At 31.2% G+C, this 13,681-nt stretch overlaps 1 protein-coding gene and 1 long non-coding RNA gene across 12 annotated transcripts in view; both read left to right on the top strand.

The window, feature by feature from the left end:
• Positions 1-13,681, top strand: part of LOC118192223 (multiple PDZ domain protein-like) — a 1,451,385-nt gene that overhangs the window by 370,875 nt on the left and 1,066,829 nt on the right. The gene's annotated exons all lie outside the window — the stretch shown is intronic.
• LOC146996782 (uncharacterized) lies at positions 6,390-13,376 on the top strand. The gene is made up of 4 exons (XR_015041664.1): positions 6,390-6,742; positions 7,832-7,941; positions 10,973-11,015; positions 13,152-13,376. It is a non-coding gene; the product is annotated as an uncharacterized LOC146996782 (long non-coding RNA).

The following is a 13,681-nucleotide window of genomic DNA, read 5'->3' as shown; positions in this document are numbered from 1 at the left end:
TTTCCTATCTATTTTTACTCCAGAAGTATTTTGTCAACAGATATCTGCATCTGTGGCAAATTAGGAGACGATGTGCATTATCTATCCAAATGCTCATTAACAAAAGGTTTGTACATTCGTCAGCCCACCAGCGGCCGAGCGGTAAAGTCGCTGAACACTGGTAGTTCGGTCCGAGGTTCGAATCCCGCGAACGGGCTGGCTGCATGGGCGTTTTCGTGGTTTTCCCCATGTGTAACGTGTATACGAGCCAGTTTCCCTTAGAAAGTCCTCCACGAAGGCATCCCTTCCCATAGGCAGATAGCCCTCGAGGCTTTGCCGTAATCACACACACACACACGCACTACATTCGTCATCCAACACAAATAAATCCAAAATATATAACCTTCCTTATGAAAGGGAAAGAACACAGAAGAAACGCCTTAAAAATAACTCAGGCACAAATTTATGTCATCCCTAGTGAAGAATTTTTCCATTTAATGAAAAACGTCTTTCCGGCATCAGTTCCTCTCTTATTATTATTATTTTTTGAACGCATAAAGCGCGCATTTGCTTTGAACTACAAGATATCTTATAAGCTATATTCCGTGCAAGCACTCATCATAGCAAGTATTGCATCGTCATAATACGTCATAATAATTAATATAATAATTGTCATAATAATAATAAGTCGAACATATACTATGAATTAGTTATGACAAATCTGTTCAAACGTTAATGGAGAAGTATCAAACCTTTTGTTACGAAGCGAATAACAATATCTAATGCGTAGTTTGCTAGGCTAGTAATACCTTGACTATTCTTGTTCGAACTACATTTTGTTTAAACGAGTTTGCATCAGTGGTAAATTTGATCTTGATTTGGATACAAAATATTCATGACGATATCTTTTATATATTTAATGAAAACACCAAATATATCTCAGTAATACACACTCACAATGGTGAACTACAGTTACATAATGTAAAAAAAAAACAAAATTCCTTTGGCGCAACAGCGCCCTCTATCCTATGAAAAGTTCCAACACACCCCACCTGTGCTCTTTTAAGAGCACATTAAATTTACATATCAATAATATATTTAGATATAATCAAAATCAATATGCACAAATTAATACTGAAAACTACATTGCAAATTAAATACAATACATGAAACAAACATATATATATATATAACTTTAAACTTCAAAAGGATAGATTAATTGGACGGGTCTTCGATAAAGTCCTTGAGAAGTACGAATCAAACATGAACGCACATACGCATCCCTACCTTTATAAACTTCTTCTATAATTCCAATAGGCCATAAAATTTTTGATTTCGTCGACCCCTCCAGCAATACAACCTCACCCTTTTTAAGATTCCTTTCAGGAGATGGATTTAGAAAAGTATGCGCAGACCGTAATTCGAGGAGATAATTCTCCTTCTACCTTTTCCAAATTTGTTTCAAAAGATTAGTTTGATACAGTTTTCTCCTAGTCAAAGTCTGCCGGTTCAATGGTTCATTCCTGAAAAGGTCGGCGACATGTACAGGATAAGAAATATTTTCTTGCCCTGGAAACAAGAAATGCGCAGGTGTAAGAGCTTCTGGCTCTTTTATTTCATTATGGACATAAGTAAGAGGTCTATGATTTAAAACTAACTCAATTTCTGATAGAACAGTCATCATTTCCTCAAAGTTAAGAAGAGCCCTTCTGAGAACCTTTCTCAAAGGATCTTTGATACTTTTCATAAGCCTTTCATAAAAACCACTCCACCAAGGCGCGTGAGGCGCAATATATTGCCAAGTTATGCCGTTTATTGATATGAAATCTTTTGAATTTTCAATCTATTATAATTTTTGCTAATTCTTTAAGAATTTCATTAGTGGCTCTAAAGCTCTTAGCATTGTCGGAAATGATAACTTTACAATTTCCTCTCCTAGCTAAAAATCTCCTTAATTACAAAATAAAATTTTTTGTTGACATATTTGTGATTAATTCTATGTGCACAGCTCTAGTAACACTGCATGTAAATAATGTTATGTAAGCCTTTTGAGGCATATCCTTTCCTGATTTTATTAAAACTGGGCCAGTGAAATCTATGCCAGTTACAGTAAAAGGAGGGTTTTCAGTAATTCTACATTTAGGTAGTTGACTAGTTATTTGTTTAGCTGGTTTCAACTTATACTTTCGACAAATTAGGCAGTTACCTAATACTCTTTTTATAATTTGTCTACCTTGTGGAATCCAAAATCTAGACCTAATTTTGGCTAGCGTAAATGTAACTCCACCATGAAAAATTTTATTATGTTCTCGAATAATAATTAACTCTGTAAATTTAGACTGCTTAGGAAGAAGTATAGGATGAGCTTCATCCTTTGTAAACGCTCCTTGTTCTAACCTTCCTTTTATGCGCAATACACCACAACTGTCGAGAAATGGGGCTAAATTCGAAAGTGGAGAGTTTTTAGGAATCGATTTACCATTTTTAAGGTTCTGCAATTCTAAGTTGAACTCTATGTTTTTCCAGTCTATTTCAGCATTTTGAAGTTCTTCTGCTGTGAGGGGACCTGCAATCGTTTGTCGTTTTTGAAGTTTATTAACAAACCGTTTAACTAGTGAAGTTACTCTTAGTACTTTTAACAAACAACTATATTTCCTTAAATCTAAAATAAATTTCGAATTTTCTACCAAACAGTTATTTTGCACTGTACTTTCAAATTCTTTTTTTAGCTCTAAGTCTACGTCTGTAGATTTTAAGTTCTCTCTTTCAGTAGGCCAGTATTCAGGTGATTGGCTTAGCCACGGTGGACCGTGCCACCAAAGATGGTTTGTAGCTAAATTTGCTGCAGAAATTCCTCTGGACAAGATATCTGCAGGGTTATCCTTACCAGGGCAATGAGCCCAATTATTGGTATCTGATAAAGATTGAATTTCTTCTATTCTATTTTTTACGAAAGTTTTGTATTTACTAGCTTGTCCCTTAATCCAACATAATGTAATCATCGAGTCGGTCCAAAAATAACTAGAAGTATTAAATTTAAGACATTTACTTACTTGATGGACTAATCTTGCGGACAATAAAGCTCCCATTAATTCCAGTCTTGGTAATGTAAGACCTTTCAGAGGAGCTACACGACTTTTAGAACAAATAAAACTGATACTTATCCTCCCATATTCAGATATAGCTCTTAAATACAATACAGTTCCATAGGCTAAAAGAGATGAATCTGAAAAAGAATGAATTTCAAATGAAATAAATTTACAGTTCAAATTTGAAAAATAACATCTAGGAATTTGGAGATCTTCTAAGTGTTCGATTTCACTGCACCACAACTGCCACTTGTGATCCAGTGACGATGGAAATTTATCATCCCAGTCTATGTCATGACTCCACAGTTCCTGTAGAATGCACTTCAGCTTTATGATGAAAGGCCCAAGAAATCCGATAGGATCATAAATACGACCCACTACTCGAAGGATAAACCTTTTCGAAGCAGTTCCGTTCTTGACAAACTTTGATAATTCTTTTACGTTAAAAGATATACTGTCCGCATCTGGATCCCAAACTAGACCCAACACCTTGGATGGTGAGTCAAGTCCCGTACTTGAGCTCTTTTCCTCATCGATGTCGAACTCAGCATCTTTCCACAGCTTACGCAGTTCCATGGAATTGGTTTTCCATTTTCGTAATATCATGCCACATCTTTTGAGAATTTCTACACTTTCAGTCGTAATTTTCAAAGCCGCTTGCAAGTCTTCTTCGCCTCCAATCAAATCGTCGACATAAAACCATTCTGACAGTAATTTGCAAGTATCAGGAAATTCTTCTTTATATTTATCAAAATGATATTTCAGAGTTGCAGCTAACAAATATGGACTTGGTTTTAGTCCTACTAAAGTTCATTTCTTGATATGAATTAGAACCGATATCATCAGTCCAGAAGAATCTAGTAAATTTTCTATCACTAGGATTGATAAAAATTTTTAGATACGTTTGCTTTATATCCGCTGTGAAGGCGATTGTATTTTGTCGAAACTTTAAAATCATTTCAAATAGATTTGGATACAAGTTTAGTCTTTTAAATAAACAGTCATTATTTGAAAGTTGTCCTCCTTCATGAGAAGAACCATCAAACACGATTCGAAGTCGACTAGTAGATTTGTCCTCGCGAATGACAGTGTGGTGGGGTAAGTAGAATGACTGCTCAGAATCTGACGACGAATTCTCAATGATACCTTCCCTACGATAATCATCAATTACCTTTTTATAATCCTCATAAAAAGCTGTATCATTTCTAAATCTCCTAACCAGACTATCGGAACGTTTCCGAGCCACTTCTCTATTATTTGCTAATTTCTCCTGCATACCTGGTTTCCACGGCAACTTTACACAATATCTTCCATCTACGAACCCAACAGAATTATTAAATTCATCAAGTATCTCCTGTTCCACTAAAGTCAAACACTCCGCTTCCTTGTTTTCAATACCTAAACTTTCCAGTTCCCAGAAACGCCTGAGTTCAGCTGATACAGTGCTTTGATCACCTAAAACTAAGTTCACAGCAGCCGTTTTACTCATATCACCACAATTTCCCTGCAAGGACCATCCAAGTTCTGTGTTTACAGCTACCAAAGACGTATTTAACCTTTCAAAACCTTTTGTCAACTTCCAATAAAAATCTATACCTATTAACAAGGAAATTTCATTATCATCTGACGCTTGATTATAACCCCACGTTAAAGTTAATCCCTTGGCTTCCATTTCAGCTCTTGTACGCTCATTCGGCAAATTAATCGCCGCCCTCGAAATTTCATCTGTTTCCAACGCCTGTATTACGACTTCATTTCCATCTAAAATATTTCGCAATCTCACTTCAACTCTGCGACATGTTTGCAACCTAGGATCCTTTGCTCCAAATGAATAAATCTTTAATGTTTCTGACCCTAGACATTTTAATCCCAACTTCATAGATACATTTCTTTTAATAAAACTCTTCTCACTACCGTTATCAAACATTGCAATAACTGTACCTGACGATTTACGACCAACAATTTCTGTCCTAACACACTGCAATAAAATCACATTCCTATCATTTACAACTGAATTCGAAATAGTAGGCTGAATTTCCAATTCCTTTGGTTTTTCTTCTTCCGGTTTTGAATTAGATTTACACTTGCTAGAATTTTCAAATTTAAAACAAATCCCAGGCAGCACGTCTCCAAAAATATACGTATAATTTTGGTGAAATAAGGGTATGGTATTTTTTGCACGTTACTTTTATGAAATTTATACGAATGAAAAAGGCTCAAGTTACTGTTGACTCTTGATCGTTATTTTCCACACGTTATTTTTACGAAAATAATACGAATCCGAATGTACTGATAAAACTAACGCCATGATGGTATATTTTATTCATCACTTTTACGCATATTATATGAATCCGAATGTTCTGAAAGAAACTACTGCCTTTATGGTATATTTCATTCGTCACTTTTACGGATATTATACGAAGTCTAAAAAGATTGAAAATGAAGTTTATTAAATCAAAATATTTAGTGTATTTCTGGCATTTCACTTTGTTTTCCTTGTCCACGAACATGAAAAAAGGGGCATTCATATATGAGGCTAAAATTTTTCTATAAATTTTAACATGTGAGCTAAATCTTTACGTGCATTTTTACAAAAAATTATATTTTCTTAATTCAAACATCTTCAAAATAACTTATTTATTTTCTTATATCAAATTTGTTATTTTTATTCATATCAACACTTACATTAATTTACACAATTTAATTTCTTTTATGAAAATCCTATTACCCATTTAACTGGAATAAGCTGTATATTAAATTTGTGTATTTACTGAGTTTGGTACAATACTCGCCTTATTTTATTTAGCAAATGTGGGCAATTAAATTGGAATAAGACTAGCAAATCTTTCATGTGGAGGAATAGAATAATAAATACAGCAGAAGATGCTCGAAAACGTTTAACTTCTTGAACAATAGTTTAATGTAGACCAAAGGATCATTAATTATAATCAAAGATATACTAATATTTTTATTTAATAATAATAATAATAACTCTACGAAATTGCAAGCTGAATCCTGATATTTTACATATATTTCAGTTCCTTTAATCTTTGTTATAAAAATCATATGAGGCTAATTTTTTTTTTATTTTGTTTAATGTACGGAAAAAATGATCTATTTTAGTAATTTTTATATGAGGAAAAAATTAATAAATAATGTAAATAAATAATTATATTATATTTCATATTTTTCCTGAAACAGTTAAAGACATTCTTAATATGGAGATCTACAGAATAAGTACAAGGGTCCAGTTAAATGAACTCAAAATTTGCATAGTTAATTTTACGCTAACTTATAAAAATTAACTGGATTTACGATTATACACTGAGCATGCGCATACACGGACATTTCTATTTTTCATAGAAAAATTTAATTATTACCTTAATACAGAGATGCTGTGAATATAAATTTATATAATGCAAAAGTAAGTTTATTTCATATGCTAATTTAGAGGCTTTCTTAATATGTTTAATTATAACGAAAAAAAAAGCGTTGCAATTCTTGTTCACTGACCAATGGCAAAGCATATACTTTCTACTTCCGGTTGTGGCGGGATATTTGTGAAGTCAGCACTCAGCAATGGCGGTCGAAAAGAATGGTAAAGTCGCAAAGAATAATGTTTGTTCGTGAATTGATGTTTGTGACTGAATCCATCGAAGTTATATTTGAAGAAAGTAAGTGAATATTTTATATTTTCAGTGTTTAATACTCGTACTTTCTTCACCTATATAAAATTTTATAAATAGCGTCTGTGTAGGAAATGTCATTTTCCATGTGTTGTTCTTTTGTGTACGTGCCTAATGATTCATTTTCAGATTTGGTACCAAATCAATAAATTGAAAAAATTTTGCACTAGTCTGTTACTTACTGTTTGTGTCACTCCTTTTTGTATGTGTCTCACCTTTTTATAGTTATGTTATTTTTACTCAAACGTTTTAATATTTATCTTAAAGCATACTGTAATTAAGCAGGAAATAGCTTTTAATGGAAAAAGAAAGGCAATATTAACATGACTAATTGTTCAGAAATCTGTTATGGAAATGTTATCTACCTTATGCCAAAAAATAAAGCATGTAACTTTCATTTATTTATGAAATTCAAAATTTTTTATTTGCTTAGTGTTTTCCCTAAAAATAATTTAATTTCTTATTTTTGAATTTAGTTTTATAAATTTGCTTTAATATATAATCTTTAACTCAAAGATATTGTGCTATTAAAACAGGAAATTTTATGCAATAGAAACACAGGTACTTTGTTCCAAATCTTTGTTTATTTTATTTTATATATACTGAATTTTCATGCACTTGTAATTACTGAAATGTATCCTTTCATAAATAATAAGTAAGTCCTAAGTCCTTTCATGAATGCATTTCTTTTTTGTTTGTTTGATTTTGTTGTTTTAAAAGATCTGCCATAGTTAAAGAAAGAAAATAAAGTAAGAATGCTTTACTTTCAGTTTTGAATAAATTTATTACTATTTACTGCAGCTTCAAGTTTCTCTAAACATAATTTTCGAAGTTAAAACTTGATAGTTATGTTGATTATTAGACTTGCATGAAAAAATTTATTGAAAAATTAGTATTTGATCTAAAATACCTTAAATTATTTGAATTATATTTTACTAAATCATGTATTTTGATATAACTAGATAGTTAAAAAAATTAAAATTGTAAATGTGAAGAAATGCTTATATAAAACCAAGAAATTGTTTATATTTTTATTGCTTTTTCCCTTGTAAATTAATTATATATATATATTACAAGTCTGGGGAGTCAGCACCTTGCTGAATTGTAGTAAACGAGACGTCCAATCTACTAGACCATCAAAGATGCAGATTTGGATTTTCTATTTCTAAGTTATTGAAATCATAATGGTATGTTTGTTTAAATTAGTACTGTTTATGAATGTGATAAAAATAAATTCTGATAAGCTAAGAAATGATTTATTTTCTATTAATTATGAACTGTAAATAATGTAACCAATTTTCTTCATAGTATTTACTAAACATATTTTTTTTTTTTTTTTTTTTTTTTTTTAAAGGGAGGTAGTCTTATTTATACAATTCTTGCAGAGATACCAAGAAATAAAACATTTCAGGAATTTTCACTCAGTATATCTTGATTTGTAAAATCGTGTTGTTCAATGCCATATTACTTTTTCAAAGGAAAGTAATTTTATTGATCTAACATCTGCATAAATCAAACTTTTTTAAGAATGATTACAGTTTCTAAGCTAACTTAAAATTTTCAGATTGTCCTGATACAGTTTCAGCTGGAAATAAAACTGAATTTTCGGATAGTGAAGATTTCATTTAAGAATTCTAATAAAACTGATTAATGTAAATCCTCTGCATTTAAAAATTCTAATAAAACTGATTAATGTAAATCCTCTGCATTAAAGAATTCTAATAAAACTGATTAATGTAAATCCTATGATTCATGTAGGTATTCTTCTGTTATCAGGACCAGATTCAGAAATGTGTGTTTATATGCATGCATTTTTAAATGTAGGTGCTCGTGTGTGCATGTGTATATTCTAAAGAATATATGTGTATGTATGTGTATACTTATACACATATATGCGCATACATGCATATACACATGCTTACATATCTACAGTGGAACCCCGAGATACGAGTTTAATTCGTTCCAGCATTCAACTGGTGTAGCGAATTTCTCGTATCTAGAAACAAGCTTCCCCATTGAAAATAATGGAAATTCAGTTAACCCGTTCCCAGCGCCAAAAAATATCAACATTTTAATATCAAGTAAATTTTTCCTAATAAATAACACTTGTAAATAATACAGTCAGAAGTCTTTAATCCGGACTCGTCAGGACTTCGGCGATTCCGGATTATCAATTTTTCCGGATTATAGATCATCAGTTTAAATCTGGTAAGATGACATGCAGAAATTATAAAATTAAAAATATGAAACCGTAATTTATAAAATAATGAGCAATTATAATCTAAAGGGTATCAAAATTTACCAAAAAAGAAGCCTAATATTTATTTGTTTACTTTATTAAACATTTCTTTCAACGCGCGCATGCGTCATTACGCATAGTCGAAATTAGAACATTGCAACCAGAAAACTATTTGATGTGTATTCCTGATATTTATAATGACAAAGAATTTGATTTAAATCATATCAAAGACGGAGTACATCGAGATGAAATACTACATTTAGTAAGGAATTATAAGCCGAATAAAATAAAAACATCTGCTCTGAAGATAACGATAGTGTTGACAAATCAACTTCCAGTTCATTGCGCGCCGCGACGTCCCCCCCCCCCCCGCAGAGCAGCGTGAAATTGATAAACAGATTTCGGAACGGTTCGATAAACAAAGAATATGCCTTTATCCATTTTTTGTAGCAATTCGTTTTTTGTTTGATGGACATCGAAACATACTTTCGTTTTCTAGATCCTTTGGGAGCTCCAGCATCGGAAATTCTATTTGACATAATCAAAAGTTCAAGCTTACTTTTAGAAAATTGCTCTTACAGTCTGCAAAAAATAATAAGCGGGATCCAATTCGAAGATTAAGGAACAACGCAATCATCAACATTAACTGAAATAGATAATTAGATAATTTTAGCTTATGGCGTCCGTTATACATTAAACGCGCACGCGAACACGTATTCTGCACTTGCGCAGTCGTAAATGTCTTGGGCGCACGAGTAAAACGCCTATGCGCATGCGTCAATGCGGCGCATGCGCAGAAAGATTTTAGCTTTGAGGTCCGGATTATAGGTCATTCCGGATTATGGGTGTCCGAATTAACGACTTTTGACTGTATAACAATAGTTTTACTTTGTTACCAACATTTTAACTCCTTCTCATTAATCCACACCAACAACAGCTTCTCAACATCTAGGAGTACTTTTATGGTGCTTGGTAGAAACGATAATTCCTATGGCTACATCAGGTTTCTTAATTTCTTCCTACTTCTTCAGAATAGTATAGATTTTCGATGTTGAAAGGCCGTAAGTTTTCGCCAATTCCGTCACCATGCTTATGTTTATCTATGATTTCTTTCTTGATATCGACGGCCATGGCCTCCTTATTTTTCTTTGTAGCACTATCTGAGGCATCTTGAAATAATAATTTTCACGTTAAATGTCAAAACAATTAACTTACAAGTGCACAAACACGTATATAAAAGAACACTGAGTGATCTGTCGAGGGGATTCCCCGAGTTGAGCCGGATAGGGAAATGGCGCCACCCGTACCAACAGCCTGGCTCATTGCTCGTTACTCGAATTAATGCTCGTATTTTGCTCATACTTTCCTCGTATCTCGAGGTTTCATTGTACATTTCTGAATCCCGTCCTAATAACAGAGGAGTACCTTTGCCAGTATTGCAACAGAGCTAGAATGAATTATTGTGTTAAATATGTGGAAAATGCATGCTTAAAGTATTGTTATTTTCTAAAAATATTCTGTATGTCTATTTTTTACAAGAAGAAAAAATAGCTAAAAGCTGTTAATTTATTTGTATTTATTAGTCCAAAGGGGCTTTGTCCCTAAAGAACTATTGTTTTTGTTTTGCATTGGTTCACTATAAATATCTGTTTCACTTTTCAAACTGTTCCTACCAAATGTTAAGAGTCCCTAGTGTGGGATTAATACTCTCTATCTTAGTGCCCTCTATAACCTATGTTAGGGTTAACCTGTATAACCTACAAGGATTGCCAGTTTAGACGAGATATCTAGGTAGTCATCATAATACGTACCTTATTTTTTATTATTTTAAAATTAAATTGAAAGTAATAAACTAGTTTTCAAGAATGGAGTTAAATTAGATTTGCATTCAACTCTGGTTTATTGTGTTAATGATGTTTTGCTGTAACAAATATGAATTTTTTGTTTTTAAGTATAATAATTTAAAATGTTTTTTCTAGAGAATGAAGTACTGCCACTAAGGTAAAGGTGCTAACTTGCAAGGTAATTTTCTATTCTACATTAACTCAATCTTTATGTCCTGTTACAGATATATTGGCAGAAATAATGAAAACCTGACATTCAAAAAGAAAAATAATAACGCTGAATGTAGTATATTAGATGGTTAACTGCGGTTTGGCAGCTCATTAATAATCTTACACATATTGAGTACGAATAACTTTGACAATTACCAGTATTTTCAATAGTATAAAATTAGGCAAGAAAGCAGCTTTAGCTTAGCACCGATTTTAAATACAACTCTCTTACCAATATTGGTTTGACGAAGGTAAAATATAATTGAATTTAATAAGTTGGAAATACTGTCTGTCTTTCCACGAGTTAAAAAATAATTTCAAATAAAATTTCTTTTTTCAGTTTTTCATGTTATTTGTTTAATGTTATTGTAATCTGATTTATCATATTTAGTCACATATTCCATCCCTCTTTGCACCATAGTATATAATTCAAAGGACTTATCAGTTTCAGCAATATTTTTTTTACCAGTATACATTTTTACCATAACTCTGTTTCTAAATCATATCCTGAAAAATTAAGGAGTAAAGTACACAAAGAAGGAAAATATGCAAGTAAATAATGGCATTTAGTGTTGTTTATGTGTCTAATATTTGTACTAGATTGTAAAAGTTATAAAATTCTATTAGCTTTTTTAAATTATTCTTTTTTTAAATTGAGATGCTTCTTTGCACCCAAATGGTTAAAGTACTAGTGTGACTTTGGTACTTTGATCTAACTTCTATTCCTAATAAATAATCCAGCTGCATACAGTTTACTCAATTTCTGCCATGTGTAAGGTAAACAATATTAGCTTTTTTTAAATATATCTTTCACAACTATTCCATTAGGTAGATTTCTTTCATATTTTGCCTTAATTGAGTCATCCTGCTAATTAAGAATTTATTAAAGTTAATATGTTAAGTTTTTGTGTGTATAATTCATTTTAAGTATGTGCAAGCAAATGCATACATTAACAGTTACATAGAATTATGTTTTGGGTATCAAATTCAGAAATTTTGGGGCTGTTTTTAGAAGATTTATTAATGATTTATACTATATTAATATTGGTAAAAAAATTCTGTGGCTTTTATGAGAGTATATATTTTAAAATAGCTGCATGATATGGTAGAGGTAAAAAGCTTCGTGTGGATCATAAATTAATATTATGTGGGAATTTTTCATTTATTTAATAAAGAAAATATTCAAGCCACAATTAAAATTTTTTCACTGGATTATTTGCATACAAAGTTTGCAGTAAATATTTCCTGCAACAGAAGTGACAATTTTTATTTTGCGAATACAGGAAATTTAGTTAGTGGAAGCAGTAACTCTATTTTGAGATGTTAAACAGGAAGGCAAATTTTTGAATTTAAATTGATTTTTGAAGGAAGACTTCATTTAGTCTTGCTATCATTCTACATGGCTCTTAACTTTTTTATGGTATTTATAATTTTATTGTTATTCAGCTTTCTGTTTGCTTAGAATGCACATGAATGTAGACTTGAAATATTTTATATTGCAAACTGAGATGCCATTGTTATCATAATTAAAGATTTTTGCTCTGATTTTGGAGGAATTTACTGATAATACTTTTGATTGTGTATTGGTTTCTGGTTTATTGAAATGTGTAAAATAGCCTGTTAATGCATATACGTATGTTAATGACATGTATATGTTTATGAAGTATTCTGTTATATGTATATAGTGTTGTGACTAGTTTTCTGCTTACTCTTTATTTAAGAAAAAGTTATCTGTAAGAAAGCGAATATTCTTTACTATATGTAGGAGTAAAATTGAAAAGGCTAATGCAATATAATTAATACAAAATTAAGTTTTTTCTCATGTACTTAAATACAAACATAGCCATTAAAGACTTTCTCAACCTCGCAGTTCTAAACAAATCTTAAGTATTTTTTACTTGAAATTATAGGCATTGTGTAAGGTATATAATTGAAGCTTACTGTGTGATAGTATGAAATTAAATTTTTAATTACTGAAATGTAAATTTTTAAATATGAAATACTCAGTGCATTTTATATGCATCTTTTAATACTTCAACTATATTTAAAAACTGAAAACATCTGAAGTGTGAAATTATTACAAATTTTTCTTTTTCTTGTTTAGGAGCTGTTCTCAAAACATTGGGTGACAAAGAATTCACTTTTACAAAAATCGAGCAGGATATTAAAGACAGCGAACTATAGAACAAATATGGTGAAGCTGCATGAAGTCTATGTTGAATTTTATTATTGAAAAAAATATGCTCTTCAGATTTAATGTTAGTTTTTATTGTTTAACAGTAATTGCAGTTTTCGAATACCTGTAAAATAAACCTAATTCTTAAATTAATTTCATGTGTATTTTTTTGCAAGTATTTCAGTTCATAATACTTCAAACAACTTGAAATTTTATAATTTAAATAACTCATTGTCATCATATGAGCATAATCTAAAATGCACAGCATTTGACAACAAATTAATAAAAAATTAGCACACTTCTAATTGCTTTCTTTTGTCCAGTTGCCTCTTTTTAAATCATTTAATACCATAAAGCTATTTGATGAAAAAAAAATAATTGGTATGTCCACATCAACATGTACATTTATAATGATGTTATAGAAAAAGTCACATGAGATAAATATTTAAAAACCTAAA

This window comes from Stegodyphus dumicola, chromosome 6, assembly GCF_044657685.1.
Source record: "Stegodyphus dumicola isolate Sdum_Otavi_A_Nest chromosome 6, ASM4465768v1".
Taxonomy (NCBI): Eukaryota; Metazoa; Arthropoda; class Arachnida; order Araneae; family Eresidae; genus Stegodyphus; species Stegodyphus dumicola.
The sequence above is the reverse complement of the archived record's forward strand: the minus strand, read 5'-3'. Positions and strand labels throughout refer to the sequence as shown.